The 18,763-nt window shown below is 47.5% G+C and overlaps 1 pseudogene; it reads left to right on the forward strand.

Moving 5' to 3' along the window:
• The first annotated feature begins 17,623 nt into the window (after positions 1 to 17,623).
• Positions 17,624 to 18,300, forward strand: LOC136388986 (elongation factor 1-beta pseudogene; annotated as a pseudogene).
• The last annotated feature ends 463 nt before the right edge of the window (positions 18,301 to 18,763 follow it).

Raw genomic sequence — 18,763 nt, forward strand, 5'->3', positions numbered from 1 at the left:
AGTCCCACTGCTTTGATGATTTGATCAGCGGGCTGTCTCCCACACAATTCTGTGAACTCTCAGCAGGCAAGAACAATGTTCCATTTAACCTTCATGTCCAAAAGAGCTGGCATAGTGTTCACTGTACAGTAGAAAATTTAGTTTCAATAAATTTATATCTGTGTAACTATTACCAAAATGAATGTAGAGATTATTTCCACCATCCCAGAAGTCTCTTCGTAACTCTTCCCAGACAATCTCTACTACCCCTGGCCCTAGACACTGATTTGCTGTCACTGTAAGTTAGATTTATCTTTTCAATTTTTAGCTTTCTTAACTTTTTTGATGTTTGGGAATGGTGTTGAGTTCCAAGTATGCATGAGCACAAAAGGCTCATATACATAAGGAGCAAAAGTTAAAGTGATGTTGAAGCCTAAAGCTAGAATAATTATAATATCATAACTCACTTTGTCCACACTCTTCGAAGAATTGGGAAACATCTTGGAAATGGTTTTAGTTTCCTATAGATCAGGGAATGCAAGGAAACATTAACTTCACTTTGACTTTAAGGAATAAAGAGTTTTCAGCTGATAGCTGGGTAGTAAGTTCAAATTTAGTTTAAGGCAAAGGAGTGGAACTCAAAAGAGCAAAAAATTAATTTTATATGAATGAAAATGGAAAACTGCATGGAAAAGGCAATGTCTGAGCTGAAATAAAACATCACAACAAAGAGGAGAAAAGAGAATTAAATATGGGTATTGAGACCAAAATGAAAACAGGTATGTTAATTAGTTAATTAATTTAAAATTGGCATAGTGTGGGTGGGAAACTAAACGGTTTAGTGCTGCCAGAATGTCAGATCCAGTCCCAGGGCAAGAGTGGAAGGGAGCCTGGGGAAGTCACCACAAGGCACTTCAGTCCGTGGAGCAAGGGACACTCTGGAACTTCTCAGGGTTGTGACAAAGGCTCAACTGTCAAAGAGGCATGTCCACTTCTCTGGTGTCACTTCTTTCCTTCTGTCCAGCAGGGAGCCTGGACCTGCTTTGGAGAAGAGCCCCCGATCCCTAAAGTCCTTTCCAAACACGCAGCAGCATCCGGGGCCCCCTGAGCCCAGCAGCAGGAGTGCTCCCTGTCTTCCTCATCTTCTTGTTGAGCGCCAACTAACTTGCCCGCTGGCTTGAAATGTGGGAGGAGAAAGTCCTTGTGCTGGGTTTTATCATATGCTTCTACTGCTATGCTGATTTTTGAAGTTTTTTCAAAAAGAAAAGGAGTTTCTTCCCCAGATTTATTGTATATGAAACCTCAAACACTAAAAAGGTAAGGTTGCAGCAACTTTATTGAATCCAGGAGGAGGGGCCTGGAGCTCATTCCACTGTCTCCTCCCCCCAGAACTGAGCCCTCGTCCCTTTCTCTTCACTTTCACAAGGCCCCAGGGTCACCTGGACAACTGCAGGGCTCTGAGGAGTATTGTCTAGAAACCATCAAATAGAAGTGACCTCCTAGGACAAAGGGGATGTGTCTGTGTGGTCCCCAGGACCTGGGACCTAGGGGGTACACAATGAAGGGATCCATGACTAAGAGCAAGTGTGGTTTGCCGAGTCAGGTGGCGGCAGTGGATAGAGAGTCGACCTGGGATTCTGAGGACCCAGGTTCAGAACCCCAAGGTCGCCAGCTTGAGTATGGGGTTGCTGGCTTGAGAGTGGGATCATAGATAGGACCCCATTGTCGCTGGCTTTAGCCCAAAGGTCACTGATTTAAAGCCCAGGGACACTGGCTTGAGCAAGGGGTCACTGGCTCAGCTGGAGCTCCCTGGTCAAGGCACATATGAGAAAGCAATCAACGAACAACTAGGGTGCCGCAGCTATGAGTTGATATTTCTCATCTCTATTCCTTCCTGTCGCTATCTCTCTCTATCACTCTCTCTTTTTCTCTCAAAAAAAGAAAAGAAAAGAAAAGAAAGAAAGAAAGAAAGAAAGAAAGAAAGAAAGAAAGAAAGAAAGAAAGAAAGAAAGAAAGAAAGAAAGAAAAGGAAAAAAATTAACTGTGATTTTTCTGGCTGCTCAGGCCACATGTTCTAATCTTTGTCCACAGTCCTTCTTCCTGCCTTTCCCAAGCAGGCAGTGAGCCTCCCTTGGCCCCTATCTGTTCCTCTCTCCCAACATATTGTGGTTCTCTCCTTTCCTACAGAAGTCTCACCACCTGCAGCTTTGCTAACCGAGCCGCCTTCCGCATCCCGGACTGGCTGTTCCCCAGCAGGCTTCCTGTTTCTCCTGATGCAATGTTATCCGAACCTGTGGGCTCAGCTCCTGCCCGGGAGGGCCTGGGCAGTGGGTGTGATTGTCCCCTCGGTCCTAGTGTAATTAGGTAGATACCATGGGGGTGAACCCAGCACAGGTGGGTGGAGGAGAGTCCTCAGATGAGCCTAGAGACTGGAGACACATCAGTAGTTTGGAGTTCAGCCTTTTGCTCTAGTGAGAAAATATCTGCTCCCCCAAGGCCATGACTTCCCCGAGTGGAGGTGGAAGGACCACGTATGAAAGAGCTGAGTGGGCCACATGATTATTGCTGAGGGATTTGTCCATCTCTTCTGGTCTGAAACTAAAGTTCAAATTTTATTCCTCTCCTCTGAAGTTCATCATTTCTGGATTTATTTTTTCCTTTCTGACTCACAACCACACCGTATGTTGGAATAACTGATATGAAGGTTTGAGTCTTACTCCACAAGCTCAGGTGTGCAAGGTATTCACACTGCTTTATTCTAAGTCTGACTTCACTGCCTCCTGCTCCCCCCCACCCACCCACACCCCTCACCCTGGCCGGAAGGAAGTGCAGTCTTAGTCTTTATTGCTGTCCCCTCTTCTGGCCTCCGGGGTCTCAGGGATCATACGCAGGCTATCGTAGGCTTTGCTTCTGACCCTTAAAAAAATCCTTCCACTCCCTAAACCTAGTAAACTTGCAATACTAGGGACCCCTAGAAATACCTCCTCAGACTACAGCCTTAGTTAGTCCCCAATTATCTCTCTCCTCTATTATTATGAGCTCTTCCTGGCCAAGTAATAAAAATAGAGACCATTTGATAAAAGTTCACCAAAGTCAGGCGTGCGCCCTGCATGCACCACAGGGCCTGGGTCACTCAGCACCGTGGTCTTGCAGTCCCAATGGGAGGGGGCACAGGGTATTACTTGCATCATCACAGGGATAGGGAACGAGGCCTGGAGAGAAGGAAGCACCTGGTCAAGGCCGCGCTGAGCATGCTGGGTGACGTGCCTCCCTATGACCACCCTTCCCCACTCGCCACCCTCACCTGCATCCTCTGATTTAAGGGCAGACCCCCTTCTCCACCTCAGTGTCCCTCAGGAGCTGGGACACTTCCCTTGCTGAGGGTCAGTCAGAGATGACTTCCCCAGAACCTGGGAGCATTTTGCTATAGTCCCCTCACTGCTCTTTCTTGGTACCTCATTCTCTTTCCCTCTGCTCCTCCCTGGCCCCCACTCTTTCTGAGTCTCTCCCCTGCACCCTGCTCCTCACTCTCAGACTGCGCCATCTGACTGCAGCCCTGCTTAGCCCTAAGGCCTTGCTCTGCACCGTGCAGGCTGCATGCTTCCTCCTTCGGAAAGTGACTCCACCTCTGCCTGACGGAGCAGATAGCCCACTGGGCTGCTCCAGGCTCCTCTGTGAATAAACACTAAACCCTAAGTTGTAGAGTTTGGAAAACACGTTCAATCAGGAATACTAACCTTGTTTGACAGAAAGGAAAACCCACTGAAGCTCAGAGCAGGGATGGTATGTGCCCAAAGCCATCAGCTCCGGAGGGTCATTAGGGTGGAAGCAGTGTCCGCATGCACACGGCTGGCACACTCTCCAGCCCTTCATGCTGGCCCCAGAAAGGTGGCCTCATCACCTCCCCTGGGAGCACTGGCCTTGGAAATAAGACCAAGAGTGCCCTGGGACTGGCACTGCACCCAGCCCTGGAAACTAGATGAGGAATTACACTCCTCACACCAGATCTTGTTTCCCATTGAACACCAGAGCGGCCAAATATGTCATTAAATACCGAGTTAGCTTAGTTGCTTCTGGGAGCTTTCGGTTCAGTTGAGAACAACAAAATAACATTGTGACAAATTGGTAGAAGTTCTGACATTGGAATTGGTACACAATATCAGAAGAACAACATTTCAACTAATCACAGAGAGGAAGTACAAATCCTCTATGAAGCTGCTATAGGATTGACATGCATGTAATTTATTTGACAGGCAATGGTTTTTTTAAAAAAGAGAAAACCGCTATTAAATGCTACCCAGATCACTTTCGATTTGGAGTACGACAGTCCACTCATCTCTGAGGCACCAGCCGCTCAGGGCCCGAGCTCTGCCAGCGCACTCGCCCCCTGAGGCCCCCACCCTCCCGCTCCTTCAGCTGCACTCCCCTCCCTCAGCCACGTCTCTCCATCCACTAACTCAAGTACAAGGGTGAGTCTATTCTCCCTGCTGAGACTTAGTACATGGATTGTTTTATGTACTCCTCACAGCAACACTATGAGCTAAGTTCAATTGCTTTTTATACATGAGGAAACCAAGCCCTGGCCAGTTGGTTCAGTGGTAGAGTGTCTGTCTAGCCTGTGGATGTCCCTGGTTCGATTCCTGGTCAGAGCACATAGGGGAAGCAAACATTTGCTACTTCATCTCTCCCCACATTTTTTTTTCTCTCTCTCTCTTCCCCTCTTGCAGCCATGGCTCAGTTGGTTCAAGTGTGTCAGCCTCAGGCCCTGAGGATGGCTCCATGGAACTTCCACCTCAGGTTCTAAAAATTGTTTGGTTGTGAACATGGCCCCAGATGGGTAGAGCATTGGCCCCAAATGGGGGTTGCCAGGTGGATCCCAGTCAGGGCACATGCAGGAGTCTGTCTCTCTATCTTTCTTCCTGTCACCTAAATAAAAAATAAATAAAAATAAATAAGGAGACCAAGGCATATGGAACACACACACTTGCCAAGGCTCCTCGCTAAGCAGAGGAAGACACCAGACTCTAGGGTTTCTTGTCCTATTCCCTTCATCATAAATACCCACTCCACCAGGTGGATGAGGTGATTCAAGTGAGAAGTCTGGCGTGTGCTAGTACATAAAGCATGTTTCTTCCCTTTCTGCTTCTGATCACCTCTCTCTCTCTCTCTCTCTCTCTCTCTTTTCCACTACACTGTTCTTATTTTCTATATTAGAGATATATCCCTTTGGTTTTTAAGAGATGGGGCTGAAATAATGAGAACACAGGCTTTGAATGCCACTTCTAATTTATTAAATATTTTGAAATAATTGCCAGAATTTACCTTCTCTCTTTTGTTCACTATCACATATCCTCTGGTCACTATGAACACAAACTCAGCCTGTTTTGTGTATTATCTACCCTGGGTTCAGGGTCCAGAAATATACATGTTTGTGAAGATCAAATTCTGTGTATGGGGGGGAGGCTGATGAGCATGGGTGACCTTGGTTAGTTCATCTCCTATGGGACTCCAAAGGTCACTGTGCCTTGCCAGGTAAAGCATTTGAGTGAAGAAGAGGTTAGCCAGGTTTGGTCACCATTAAAGTGCATCCGTCCCTGTTTTCCAAGGACCACATGCACCAGAAGCTGAAACTAGACCTCTGGGTTCTGACTGGCAGCATCACCAGGACAAATGACTCAACCTCTCCAATTCTCAGTCTCCTCATCTCTAGAATAGGGGAATAAAATGAACTGGAGTGATTCGTGTAAGCACTCAGTGCAGTGCCTGGTTACAGTGCCCTGGTGACCACGACGGTGGGTGGCCGCAGTAGCAGTGGGAATAGCTGTACCCGTGATGGTTGTGATGTGGAGGCCACAGTGAAGACAGTCTCAGTGCAGTGCCTGGTTACAGCGCCCTGGTGACCACGACGGTGGGTGGCCGCAGTAGCAGTGGGAATAGCTGTACCCGTGATGGTTGTGATGTGGAGGCCACAGTGAAGACAGTCTCAGTGCAGTGCCTGGTTACAGCGCCCTGGCAGCCATGACAGTGGGCGGCCGCGGTAGCAGTGGGAATAGCTGTACCCGTGATGGTTGTGATGTGGAGGCCACATGAAGACAGTCTCAGTGCAGTGCCTGGTTACAGCGCCCTGGCGACTACGACGGTGGGTGGTCGCGGTAGCAGTGGGAATAGCTGTACCCGTGATGGTTGTGATGTGGAGGCCACATGAAGACAGTCTCAGTGCAGTGCCTGGTTACAGCGCCCTGGAAGCCATGACAGTGGGCGGCCACAGCAGCCATGAAAATAGCTGTACCTGTGATGGTTGTGATGTGGAGGCCACATGAAGACAGTCTCCATAGGGACTGTCTCAGCCACAGAAACAAGCCGTGGAATGGCTCAGACTAACCCTGAGCTCTGCTCTCAATTGGAGCTGATCAATGAGTTTTCTGATAGACACTTTATTTATAACTTATTCCTCAAAAGAATTCAGTATATTACAAGGAAATATCATTACATCAGAAATAGAAAGTGGGGAAGCATGTTGAAGGAGGGGAGGGAAGATGTTAGAAACAACTAGGTCTGACTCTCCTGTCAGCTCTGACCTCCCCAATAGCTGGTACAAGAGGGAAGCCAGACGAGCTGAGACAGTCTCATTACCCGGTGTTTTGTACATTGCAGGTTAGTGTGAATCCAGGTTAGCAGAGTTGTTCTTAGAATTTGCTGGACAGCCATGGCTACTGACAGAAAGTGATGTCATTGGCCATCTTTGTATTGAACACATCTGTTTCCCCCACTACTCCATCAATTGCTTGAGAGGGGAACTGCATTGTGTTCACATTTGTATCTCGTAAAAATGGTCCCTGTATTCAGTAGGTGTTTTACAAATACAGACCAAGGAAATAAATTGTATATTAATCACTCAGCCTGGTAACTTGACTGGTGTTTGCAAAAACAAAAGCAAAATCTGAGGCCAGGGTTTTCTGATTCTCAAAATCTACCCTCTTTTCTAACACTCTACTGTTTAGTTATCTGTTTCTGTAGGACACAGGATGCCAAAGCCTAGCTGCTTCCAAATAGCAATTTAGTATCTTTCATAGCCCTGTGGGTTGCGTGGGCTCAGCCCCACTGTTCTTGTTCAAGATCTTTCTTAAAGTTCCAGTCAGAGGTGGTTACGACTAAAGATGTCTGAAGGCCACTGCAGTCACCCATGTTGGCTGGGCAGGACAGCTGCAATGGCCTGGTATGTCAGGCATCTCCCTGCACATAGCCTCTGCTCATGGCTAGCTTGTGCTCCCACAGAGTGGAGGTGTCAGTACAGTCAGGCTGCTCGAGTGTTGCCTGGCTCATTCTGGAGTGAACATTCCGAGAGACCAAGGTGGAAGGAAGCACAAGACTTCTTCTGACCTCTTCTCTGAAGTCACGTGGAAACACTGCTGCCATATGATGTTAGTCAAAGTTGTCATGGATCCACATGGGTTCAAGAGATGGAGGCATAGACTGCACTTCTAAAATTAGAGAGGAATCATTTATTTCCAAGATTTAAGATACAATGGTCCGACCTGGCAGTTTGCTCAGTGGTAGAGCGTTGGTCCAACATGTGGATGTCCCAGGTTTGATTCCTTACCTTTTGCGATGGCATGGATGGACCTGGAGATTATTATGCCAAGTGAAATAAGCCAGGCAGAGAAAGACAAGTATCATATGATCTCACTTATATGTGGAATCTAAGGAACAAAAGTGAAATAAGGAATGAAATAGAGGCAGAGGCGGGGTCACAGGGATCAGAGGGACAGCTGTCAGAGAAAAGGGGGATAAGGAGATGGGATCAGAGAAGGTGAATGGATTAGTGAAATTATATATACGTAACACAGAGATACAGATAACAGGACAACAGATAGGGAAGGGGGGAGAGAGTTAGGGGGACGGGGAGAAAAGGGGTGTAAATCGGAACACGAGGGTAGGGGTGGGAATGCAGACTGGTGCAGCCACCTTGGGAAAAAGTATGGTGTGCTCTCAAGAAATTAAAAATGAAACTGCCTTTTGACCCTTCCTAGGTCTCAGCTTACAGGCTGCAAATCATGGAGCTTTTCAGCGATCACAATCACGTGAGCCAATTCGTCATAATAAATGCCTTTGCATAAATAGCCTACTGGTTCTGTCGCTCTGAAGAACCCTGACTAACTCACCCCATCTCCAAGGCATCTGCCTGCCCATTGTCAGATTCCCTTCTCCCTCCTCTGTGCTGCTCTCTCCAGACCTCCCCCGGGAAACTGCTCTGTTTACTGAGGACCTGGGTCCAGAGCTTCCCCCAGCATGCCATCTTTGGAAGTAGGCAGAGTCCTTGGCGGGCATACTGACTTCAGCAGCTGCTGAGGGCCGTTTGATCCATGATGGGAGTCGGGAGAACTTTTGGATGAAATGAATTCCTCAGCTTAGTCTGAAGAAGACATCACTTTGAGGGTTCTCCGAACTGAGTTTGAAGCTAAGTTTGGACACTTCCTGGCTGTGAGCTATGTCACCTTGGCCAGTACCTGGGAATGTGTGTGGTTTAATCAATATTGTATGGAGCCGAGCACCTAGAACGTACTTAATACAGGCTGTTGTTTTAATATCTGTTTATTACCATCATCCTATGTATAGCCATTATATATCATAATTATTAAATTATTTATTTTATTAACATTTAATAATGAAACAATGTCTAGTATCATCATCATCATCATCACCCCCCTGAGATCCAGAGGGTTACTGAGCAATCTCTTTGGTCGGCAACCAGCAGGAGGCAGGTCTGTGCAGCCCTGCGCGGAGGTGGCAGTGAGCGCCCTTGGAGGAGACAGGGAGCTCAGCCTCCCTACGCAGGGGAGACCGTGCCCTGGATTAGCCGACCCAGGTCCCGGGGCTGTGAGAAGGCACATTGTCTTACCTCTTGTCTGAGATTGCATCTTCCCAGGGTCAGGACACAGAGGCTGGGTCTCCTGAAGAGGAACCAGGTCTTTGGCTTGGCACCTCCTTGCTGGAGCTTTGTAGATTTTTTTTCCTAGAAGATAGGGTCAAAATATGCAGAGCTGGTGCCATCTTCTGTGCCCTATTTTTCATCGTGGTATAATGTCTTTTCATCATGGTCTCAAGAACCCTCAGGTCAACATATTTTCTTTAAAAATATGTTGGAAAAGTACTAACTTGGGAGAATATGATGAGAAGGACAAACAACAAGTGAGGCTGGGAGAGTGGAGGCAGCTGGGGCTCTGCTAGCAGTGGGGCTCCTCCAGGCAGCAGCGATGCTCATGGCCCATACAACAGACAATGGAGAGCTTGGCCTGTAGTGGCGCAGTGGATAAAGTGTCCACCTGGAACACTGAGGTCACCGGTTCAAAACCCAGGACTTGCCTGGTCAAGGCACATATGGGAGTTGATGCTTCCAGCTCCTCCCCCCATTCTCTCTCCCTTCTCTCTCTCTCTGTTTCTGTCTCTATGTGTCTCTCTCTCCTCTCTAAAATGAATAAATAAAATCTTTTTTAAAAAAATAGTTAAATTCTCAAAAGAAATGAGTGTGTAGTGGATTGTTTATAAAAATGTCCACCAACAATCCTTCCCATCTCTGGAAAAGCATGCTGCCCTTTCCATCAAAAAAGAGTCAAAAAGTAGAGTCTTTGTTTTTTTAGGTGAAAGGAGGGCAGATAGAGACAGATTCCAGCATGCACCCCAAACTGGATCCATCCGGCAACCCCCATCTGGGGCCGACATTCAAATTAACTGACCTATTTTTAGCACCTGAGGCAGATGTGCTCCAACAGAGCTATCCTCAGCACCAGGGCCACACTTGAACCAATCAAGCCACTGGCTGTAGGAGGGGAAGAAAAAGAGAAGGGGGGAGGAGAAGCAGATGGTTGTTTCTCCTGTGTGCCCTGACTGGGAATCAAACCCTGGGAATCCACACTTCAGGCTGACGCTCTACCCACTGAGCCACTGGCTAGGCCCAAGTCTATGTTCTCTTACCTTACGTCTAGTCTTGTCCTCTGACTTGCTTTGACCACCAGGATGCTGCAGAAGTGACAGTGCATGACCTGCAGTCCTCAGCCTCACCTTCCTGGGACCCCGCCACCACATAATGGAAGTCATGTTGAAAGGAAGTGTCATGTCCACCCACCCACCCCCCTGCCCTCTTGGGTCTGTCCATGAAAGTCGTGCTGAACCACTAAATGAAGAGAGAGAGGCACACGAAGAGCAAGAGTGGCCTGGCCAGCTCAGCTGAAGGACCAGGTGCAAGTGCAACCAGCAAGGCTGTTCCAGATCCTGCAAGACCCCAGGGGAAGGGAGCTGCTGGAGTGACCCCGGCCAGCACCAGGTAGAGTTGACCTGCCCAGCTGAACCGGGCCAACTCATAGAATCATGGAGAAATAGCAAATCCTTGCTGTTCAAGCCACTAAATTTAGTCTCTCTCTTTCTTTCTTTCTTTTTTTTTTTTTTTTTTGTAGCAGTAAATAATTGAAACGGAGTGTGACTTAGCAGCAATCGCTTAGAGATACAAAAGGCAGGCCAGTTAACACCACTAATTTGCTGGTTTGAGAACATAAGCTCATTCATCTTCAGTACTTTTAACAAAACTTCTGTTTTAAATATACACTGTGGCCAGCATGCTCACAAGTGGGAAATTGGTGCCAATAACTGAGACTTCCCATATGTTTCTGATCAGATGAGCCGAGGAGAGTGACAATAAACAGTGATGGGCACTGCCATTTACTGAGCAGCTCCTGTGGGCTAGGTCCCACAGAGTGTGCTCCCAGTCAGGACTGCCTGTTTATCCTTTGGAGGGAGGAACTATAAAGTGTCTTATTCTCCCAGTGAGGGACTTCAAAGGTTATAACACAGAAGCGTTTGCGCAGGGCTCAACCGTGAATGAGCACCAGAGCCAGCATTTGAACCCAGAACTCTGAGTGCTTGACCTCCATAATGCCTTTCTTAGGCCAGAATATTCCAATTGTTCTTTGGTTTCGGCTGCAACTTCCACTGGTTGCTGAGGGTTGGGAGCTCACAACAGTGGCTCTGGGAGCATTCTTTTCCCTCTCTGGAAGAGGCCCCAGGGCACCAGGGATCTGGAGGCACCTGGCATGAGACACAAGGCCCCATCTCCAAGGAAGCAGCACTTTCAGGATTATATGGTCTTATGTTCTGTCTCTTCAGCTCTGAGGAGGGAGCTCCCCCTTTGAAATCGTGAGTCGCCCCAGGGCACTCAGAGCCAGAGCTCGGGAGGTTCTCTGTCCTAGGAAAGAAAGAAAGAGCTGACTCCTGCCTTCTTTTAATCTTGGGAGCCTTCCTGGGAGAGTACAGCTTTGAGCTCTGTTTCAGGAGAAGTGAAGGAGGCAGCTGGTTGAATGCTAAGTAAAACATTTTGAGTTTAAACAGCAGCTTCTGAGGCACCACCATGAAAATGAGTGAAGTGCAGGCAGAGATGGTCCGTGTGGTGTGCGGTGCAGCAAATGCCAACTCAGGAGAATCTCACCAGGTTTCAATCGTGAGCCAGTATCGATCTATAACCTTTGGCAGAAATAAATGTGAACTCCCAGATGTAGATAGTAAGGGTCATTCCTATAGTTTTAGAGTGAGAGAGAGTTCCTTGAAAGCAGTTCACAGGACAACTCACTGGGTTTAAGTGAGACCTATGGACACTCAGAATAGTCCCAGGCGAGATGCAGCCACTGGAGGGTTATGCAAGCCCGTGTTGTATAACTGCATGTCCAACATGCCAGTAAGTAAAGGGGGGTAAAAATGACCACGTATTGAGCTTGTGTCTGGCTCTAGGTGACACTCTTTTAATGGATGTAGAGTTTAGGCTTCCAGGAAGAGCAGACTAGATCACTCAGACCCACCCCCAATTTGGATTGGTCAGATTCAAGGGCACTAAGTTGAGCCATACTTTAAAGGGTTGAAATTTTCAGAAGAATTAATATGTCCACACATACAGGTGTGGTCTTGTCCCGTTTTTTGTCTCTTTGGACTAGGACTAGTCTCCAGGGTCTTCCCTCTGACTCTTGCTCCTTGCTGTTCCCATCTGACAGGTCCAGGTCTCCGGACCACTGGCCTGGCCTGTGCAGACCTGGGCGAGGTGACCAGGACCATTCTGCTCCCATCAGGTCTATCTCTCTTGCCATCAATTTGTTCCTTGTCTCCTGGGGCTGCAGGTGGGGTTGGAGCTGCCATTTTTGCCACTGAGGTTAAGACCTGAGACTCAAGCATGACCCCTGAGAAGGCACAGAAACAGGCAGGCTTTCTGGGTGGCCCCAGTGCTGGCTCTGGGTCAGCTCTGGCCAGGACTCAGTGAAAGGGATTTTCTACTGTTCTGGCCTAGGTCCATGGTGCGCTGCAGTAGAGTTTGGGGGCCCTCCCCTAGTAATAACATTCTTTTTTGCTTCATTTACATAAATACATATTTTGGGGAAGCTTCTATGAATTGAATTTTGTTCCCCTCAAATTCCTATGTTGCAGCCCCACCCATGCCCCTCAGTGAGAAGACATTGGAGAAAAGGTCTTTGGGGGGGCTGTTAGGTTACCAGGGATAGTCAACCTTTTTATACCTACCACCCACTTTTGTATCTCTGTTAGTAGTAAAATTTTCTAACCACCTACCAGTTTCACAGTAATGGTGATTTATAAAGTAGGGAAGTATCTTTACTTTATAAAATTTATAAAGCAAGTTAAAGCATATAATAATAATTACTTACCAAGTACTTTATGTCGGATTTTCGCTAAGTTTGACAGAATAAATCTTTATAAAACATCTTACTATAGTTAAATCTATCTTTTTATTTATACTTTGGTTGCTCCGCTACCTCCCACCATGAAAGCTGGAACGCCCATTAGTGGGCGGTAGGAACCAGGTTGACTACCACTGATTGAGGCCATGAAGGTGAACTCATCAAGAAGAGCTCAATGTCATTATAAAAAGAAACCTTATAAGAAGACCACCCCCATCTCTCTCTCTGCCCCTCTCAACCCTACCATGTAAACACACAGATGAGAAGATGGCCACCTGCAAGCCAGGAAGAAGGCCTTCTCAGGAATGAAATCGGATGGTACCTTGACCTTGGGCTTCCCAGCTTCCAGAACTGTGATAATTGAAAGTCTGTCATTTGAGCGCCCCTGCTTGTGGTATTTTGTAATAGCAGCCTGAGCTGACCACAGAAACCTATGGGGGTAAAAGATTGCTTGTGGATGCATTTGGGTAGACCCGTACAGCTGGCCCAATCCACCTTCATATCGCCACCGCGTAGCATCAAGTCCAGTCATTATTCCTGATGCCAGTGTGCTACAGAGTGACCCAAGGGAAACTGCAGGGCAGGAGAAGGGACTTGAGACCATGTCATATGAGAATAACTTGAGGACTAGGGCTGTTCACCTCTTCTCAGTGGGGTTACTTGTTAGAGACAAAAGCCATGATGGCGGCTCCCCAATTTAGAGCTGCCTGGAGCAGCAAGCCGCCCACCTGGGACTGGGGCACACCGAAGGTACCTCTTCCACAGTGAGGTGCCTAAGAGGGAAGAGTCAGAAGGTAAGGGAATGTTACAAATCCTGCCCTCAAGATAATGAAAGTGAGTGCTCAATGAGGCTCCCAGGTACCATCTTGGCAAGGGGGCAGAGCTACAGACCAAGGACTATGACATGTGACAAGCTAGTAGGATTCCACAGCATCACCATTTTTGGTTTCTTGATCACCTCGGTCAAGAAAGCAGAATAATTCCTTCTTTATTCTGCAGCCCCAGGGTGGGGAAGATGTTTTTAACACAACAGAAGGAATTTGAGAGACTGGATCCCCATTTCCTACTGACTAGGTTTGGGGCAAGAGAACACTGGCTAGTGTGGGCAGAGACCCTCCTGGAGAAGGAAAAGCAGGCTGAATGAGCAAGAAACAGGAATGTGACAGTGGTAGGACAACTGGCTCGGGTGACAGAAAGGCCCAATAGTCATCTCACATGTCCACAGGGCCATTCTTAGAGGGGGCCCCAGGCTGGAGAGCCTCGGTCAATGGATAGTCACAGGAAGGATAGTTTGGATTCTACCTTGGGAAGACTTTGTTAAATCTTAGAACTGCCACACTGGAGGCTCTGGCTCTGGAGACGGGGACACTCCTTGGTCACTAGAGATGCTGAGGGACTAAGTGGGGTGAGACATCGGGCTAGGTCCTAGCAGCTCTCCAAAGTCCCTTCCAACAATGGTCAGGGGAAAACACCCTCACCAAATCCTCAGCTCTCTGGAACAGGTGTGGAAGAGGGACCATGAACAGCTGTATAACAATAATTATAAATGCCACAGGAATGTTCAGTGCGATGTGACTCTTTCTGATGAGCATCTTGTTGCCAACTGATCTGGAGATAATGCCATCTGATAATTGGATACTCACATGTGGCCTGTTTGTCCGCCTGGCCTGCTCTGCCTTCCTGGGCTCTTGCAGACCCGACGGACTCAGCTACAGGAATTATGAGCAGAATGGCTCTGACACGAAACAAGGGGGATAAGTTTCATTCATTCACAAACACACGTAGTAGGTCTTTTCTAGTCGAAGCATGGTGCTGTGTGCCGAGAGAAAAGACAGCCTGCTCGTAAAGGATCAGACAGTCCTCAGGGCAGGCAGCCATATGAACAAGAGACAGTCATCCATTTGACAAGTGTTGGTGGAGTCTGAGCTCTGCACTAGGCACTGGAGACTTAGCAGAAACAAGAAGGCTGTGCTCTGCCATTAGAGAACATTCCAGTGAGGGAATCGAGTGATAAGCAAGTCACACCTAAAGGACATCATACCTGTTGTGCAAAGTGTCGAGGGAACTTTAAAAGGTGAGGGACTAGAGAATGAGAGGGGTGGGACCTGCTTTAGAAAGGGTGACCTAGGAGTCCGCGCTAACAAGAAGACAGTTAAGTTTCCACCTGAAGTTTACAAAGGAGCCAGATGAACAGGAGGGTGGAGAAGAGCATTCTATGTGGAGGAACAGCTACTACAAAGGCAGGAGAGACCTTGGGTTGTGAGAGTAGAGAGGACCACACTGTGTCCAAATGAGTTAAGTGATGGCGTGAGATGAGGTTGGAGAAAAAGAAGGAGGAAGATCAAACAAGGCTCTGTCGAATTCAAGAGATGATCTTATTTGAAATTCAGCTCATGGTCAGTATTCTCAGTTTAGAGACTGCAATAGTGAAGACTGTGATTCCCTCTGAGAAGCTTGACCCACCCCCTTCTTCCCACCCATTCCAGGCTTTGGCCTGCCTTCAAAGAAGGGCAGGAGGAAGCAGATTCTTCCGGGAGACAAAGGAGTTTGGATGCTTTGGTGCATGACCAGGCAAGGGTCTTTGAGGGGATCAGAGATGGCTCAGGGGACAGACAGTGGAAAAAGAGAAGGGACTCACAGAGCTAAAATCAGGGATTCTGTGTCACTTGGCCCCATTCTCCTGAAAGTCACTGATGGAGCACTTTTTTCTTGTCTCTTTGTCTCTCTCCTCAACCTGGTCCTTCTAGCCCCCCACCCCCCATACCCCTGGAGGAGAGAGGGCTGCAGAATCCATCCATGAAGGTTGCTTTCTTGGCAGTTCTGGGCTGTTCAGAACCATGGCTGCTGCAGTAACAATTACCGCATCCGTTTTGGAAAGGAAGAAGCCCAGAGAGCTGGTCCTGGCAGACGGGAAAGCTGGAGCTTCTCTGATTCCATCTTTTCTTCTCTGTTTTATTTTTAAAAAACCCACTTTGCAAAAATATATGGTGTCTCAGTTTCTGAAACAGGAAGCGGCAAAGAAACTCCTTCTGGTGTGAATGAAAAGAATGACGTAAACCACAGCAAATTCGGTATAAGATTCCACTGCCAGCTCCAGAGGAGAAAAATGTTTCTTCCACCCTGCATTAGCCATGTTCAGGATCCATTACCCGAGGTCCCCGTCTGCTGGACTTACAGGGACACACTGGCACGTAGGTCTAGCCTGCCTCAGAGGACAGACCTACTGTCCTCTGGAAGAAGTTGCTGGAACACATTAATTATTTGACCTCTGTTAGGGTATTGAGTTCTTATAGAAGTTCCTCCTTATATTTATAGGTCTTTCTTCTTTACTTTCTAAACTGGGGTTTGGTCTCAATTCTGCAGCTGCATGGGCTCCATTAGATCAGAACTTCTTTCTGTTGGGGTTTGTCACAGTCCCACCAGTCCCTGCCTCTATAGGGGCTCCCATGAAGCTTCTAGGCCAAGTGGAGAGAGCTCAGTGCTTCAGATTTGGGCTCCCAGGCGAAGCTCTGCCAACTTCTAGCTGTGTGACCTTGGTCAAGTTACTTAACATGCCTGTACCTTCATCTATAAAATGATGACAACAAAAGTAGAAATCCATCCACTGACACCCAGGGATTGTTAGGGAGTTTAACTGAGGAAATGCGTTTGTAATGCTCTCAGCACAGTGCCTGACTCAGTAACTTTTCAACAAAAGTTAGCTACTTTTGTAGTCAACTCCTGTTTCTATGGTTCTGGAAATAGCTGTTGTCTCCCTTCGAGATGCAGATTTTCTTCAAAGGATGCTATGTCGCCCTCGCAATGTGATGCCCCAGCCAAACATGCTGATAGAAAAAAAATAATAAGACACTATTCTGCCCTCTAAGGATTTGTTGACATTGGACCAGACAGACAGGAAAGCTATCTTGCAGGCTGGAAATGACCACAACATGGAGAGGCAGAAAAAGTCCTAAAGTTGGGCTTTCCTGAGCTGTCTTGGTTCCTGTGTGTCCAAGACAGGGTTAGAAGCAGCCAGGGGTCCTCTGTACAGGTCAGCACAGACATAGAAGGCATGTGGGACTCTCAAGGCTGTGGGAGTCACAGCCCCAGCAACACTCGAGTATGGTGAGTTGACCAAGGTAGGTGGGGAGACATCGGCTCCCACCAAATCCACAGAAGGAGACTAGATCATATGTTACATAAGTACAGGCTTGGCTAACTACACCAGCAGGGCAGAGACCAGCCAGGAGGAGAAGGGCATGGTTCTGGAGACCAAAAGAACTGGAGAGCCCTGGAACTTCCTTTGCACCAGGGGGACTGCAAGAATCCCCACTTCTTTCTTCCACTCAGAGAGAGGAATGGAGACAAAAGCAGAAATGAGACACCGAGCATCTTTTGTCTGGACTGGCAGTTCTTAAAAGGACTATTGCATTATTGGGTGAGCTCAAGCTCCGAACAGGATTGGACATGTGGCTACTTTCCCCACCTGTCCCCACGTCCTCTGGGGAAGAAGGCCAGACTAGTCATAGATGATAAAGCTCATTTCCCCTCATATCTGAATTGTAATATAATTAAATGTTGTGACCCCTTTGCCTTATGGATATGCCTGATAGTTAGCATAGTGCTGAGCCCTGAAATGATACTTTATAAACCTGCAACTCTGAGCAGTAAAAAAAAAAAAAAAAAAAAAAAAAAAAAATTGAAGAATAATTCCTATCAGTCAGTCTGGATCCCATTTCTGAAAGACATAAGCCAATTAAGCCAATATGCACTTTCTGAATAGATTACAGACCTGGGCCCTGGCCCATTCACTCTTCCTTCCGGAGGCCTGGACCACACCCAGACCCTCACGGCTCTGTAAATGGAGAGAGAGAGCGCTCTGGTTGCCAGCGCTCCCCTTTCCTCCGCTGCCTCCAGCTCCCAGATCAGCCCATGTCATGGGTTTTGGAGACCTGAGAAATCCTGCTGGCTTCCAGGGGCTCAATGACTACCTAGTGGACAAGAGTTACATCAAGGGGCATGTGCCTTCACAAGCAGATGTGGCGGCATTTAAAGCAGTTCCGGGCCCACCACCTGCCGATTTGTGTCATGCCCTGCATTGGTGTACTCACATCAAGTCTTACCAAAGGAAAAGGCCAGCCTGCCAGGAGTGAAGAAAGCTTTGGATAAGTATGGCCCTGCTAATGTGGAAGACATCACAGGAGGTGGAGCTGCAGATAGTAAAGAAGATGATGATGACATTGATCTCTTTGTATCTGATGAGGAGGAGGAAAATGAAGGAGCAAAGAGGCTGAGAGAAGAATACTTTACACAGTATGACTTCAAGAAAGCCAAAAGCCTGCACTTGTTGTAAGTCTTCCATCTTATTAGATGTGAAACTGTGGGATGATGAGACAAATATGGAAAATTTAGAGGAGTGTGTCAGGAGCCTTCAAGCAGATGACTTGATCTGAGGCTCTTCTAAATGGGTTCCAGCAGGGCATGGGATTAAAAAACTTCAAATACAGTGTACAGTAGAAGACAGTAATTTGGGAACAGACACGCTGGAAGAGCGGATCACTGCCCTTGAAGACATGTGCAATCCTGGGACGTGGTTGCTTTCAACATGGTCTGAAATCCATGCTGGATCATTACCCTTAAATAAATAAAAATTTAAAAGATGAAAGAGAGAGAGAGAGAGAGAGAGAGGGAGGGAGAGAGAGAGATTCCTATCTGGACCTGGGACCAGCATCATCCTGTGTCTGAAGTTTTTTAGCTCAAGTTTTCACTGATATACCAGCCCCATGGCCACCCATGGGTCTCCACACTGGCTGCACACAGGTACAGAGAGAAAAGCCCGTTGCTGATCTGAGACGCTATGCGCGTGTAGGAGTTCTCAGAGTGCAACGATCCTGGCTCTGGTTTCATGCTGAAGAGGAGACAAGATGTGGTAAGAAGAAGTAGCACCTCACTTCCAGAGAGATGCCACACTAGCATGTGTAGCCAGAGTAGACTGTCCCTTTAGGAGAGGCAGAGGCAGATGGGAGAACATAGAACTTGACCCAACTGGAGAAAGATTTTATTTCTTGTGCATCTGA

This window comes from Saccopteryx leptura, chromosome 1, assembly GCF_036850995.1.
Source record: "Saccopteryx leptura isolate mSacLep1 chromosome 1, mSacLep1_pri_phased_curated, whole genome shotgun sequence".
NCBI classification, from domain to species: domain Eukaryota; kingdom Metazoa; phylum Chordata; class Mammalia; order Chiroptera; family Emballonuridae; genus Saccopteryx; species Saccopteryx leptura.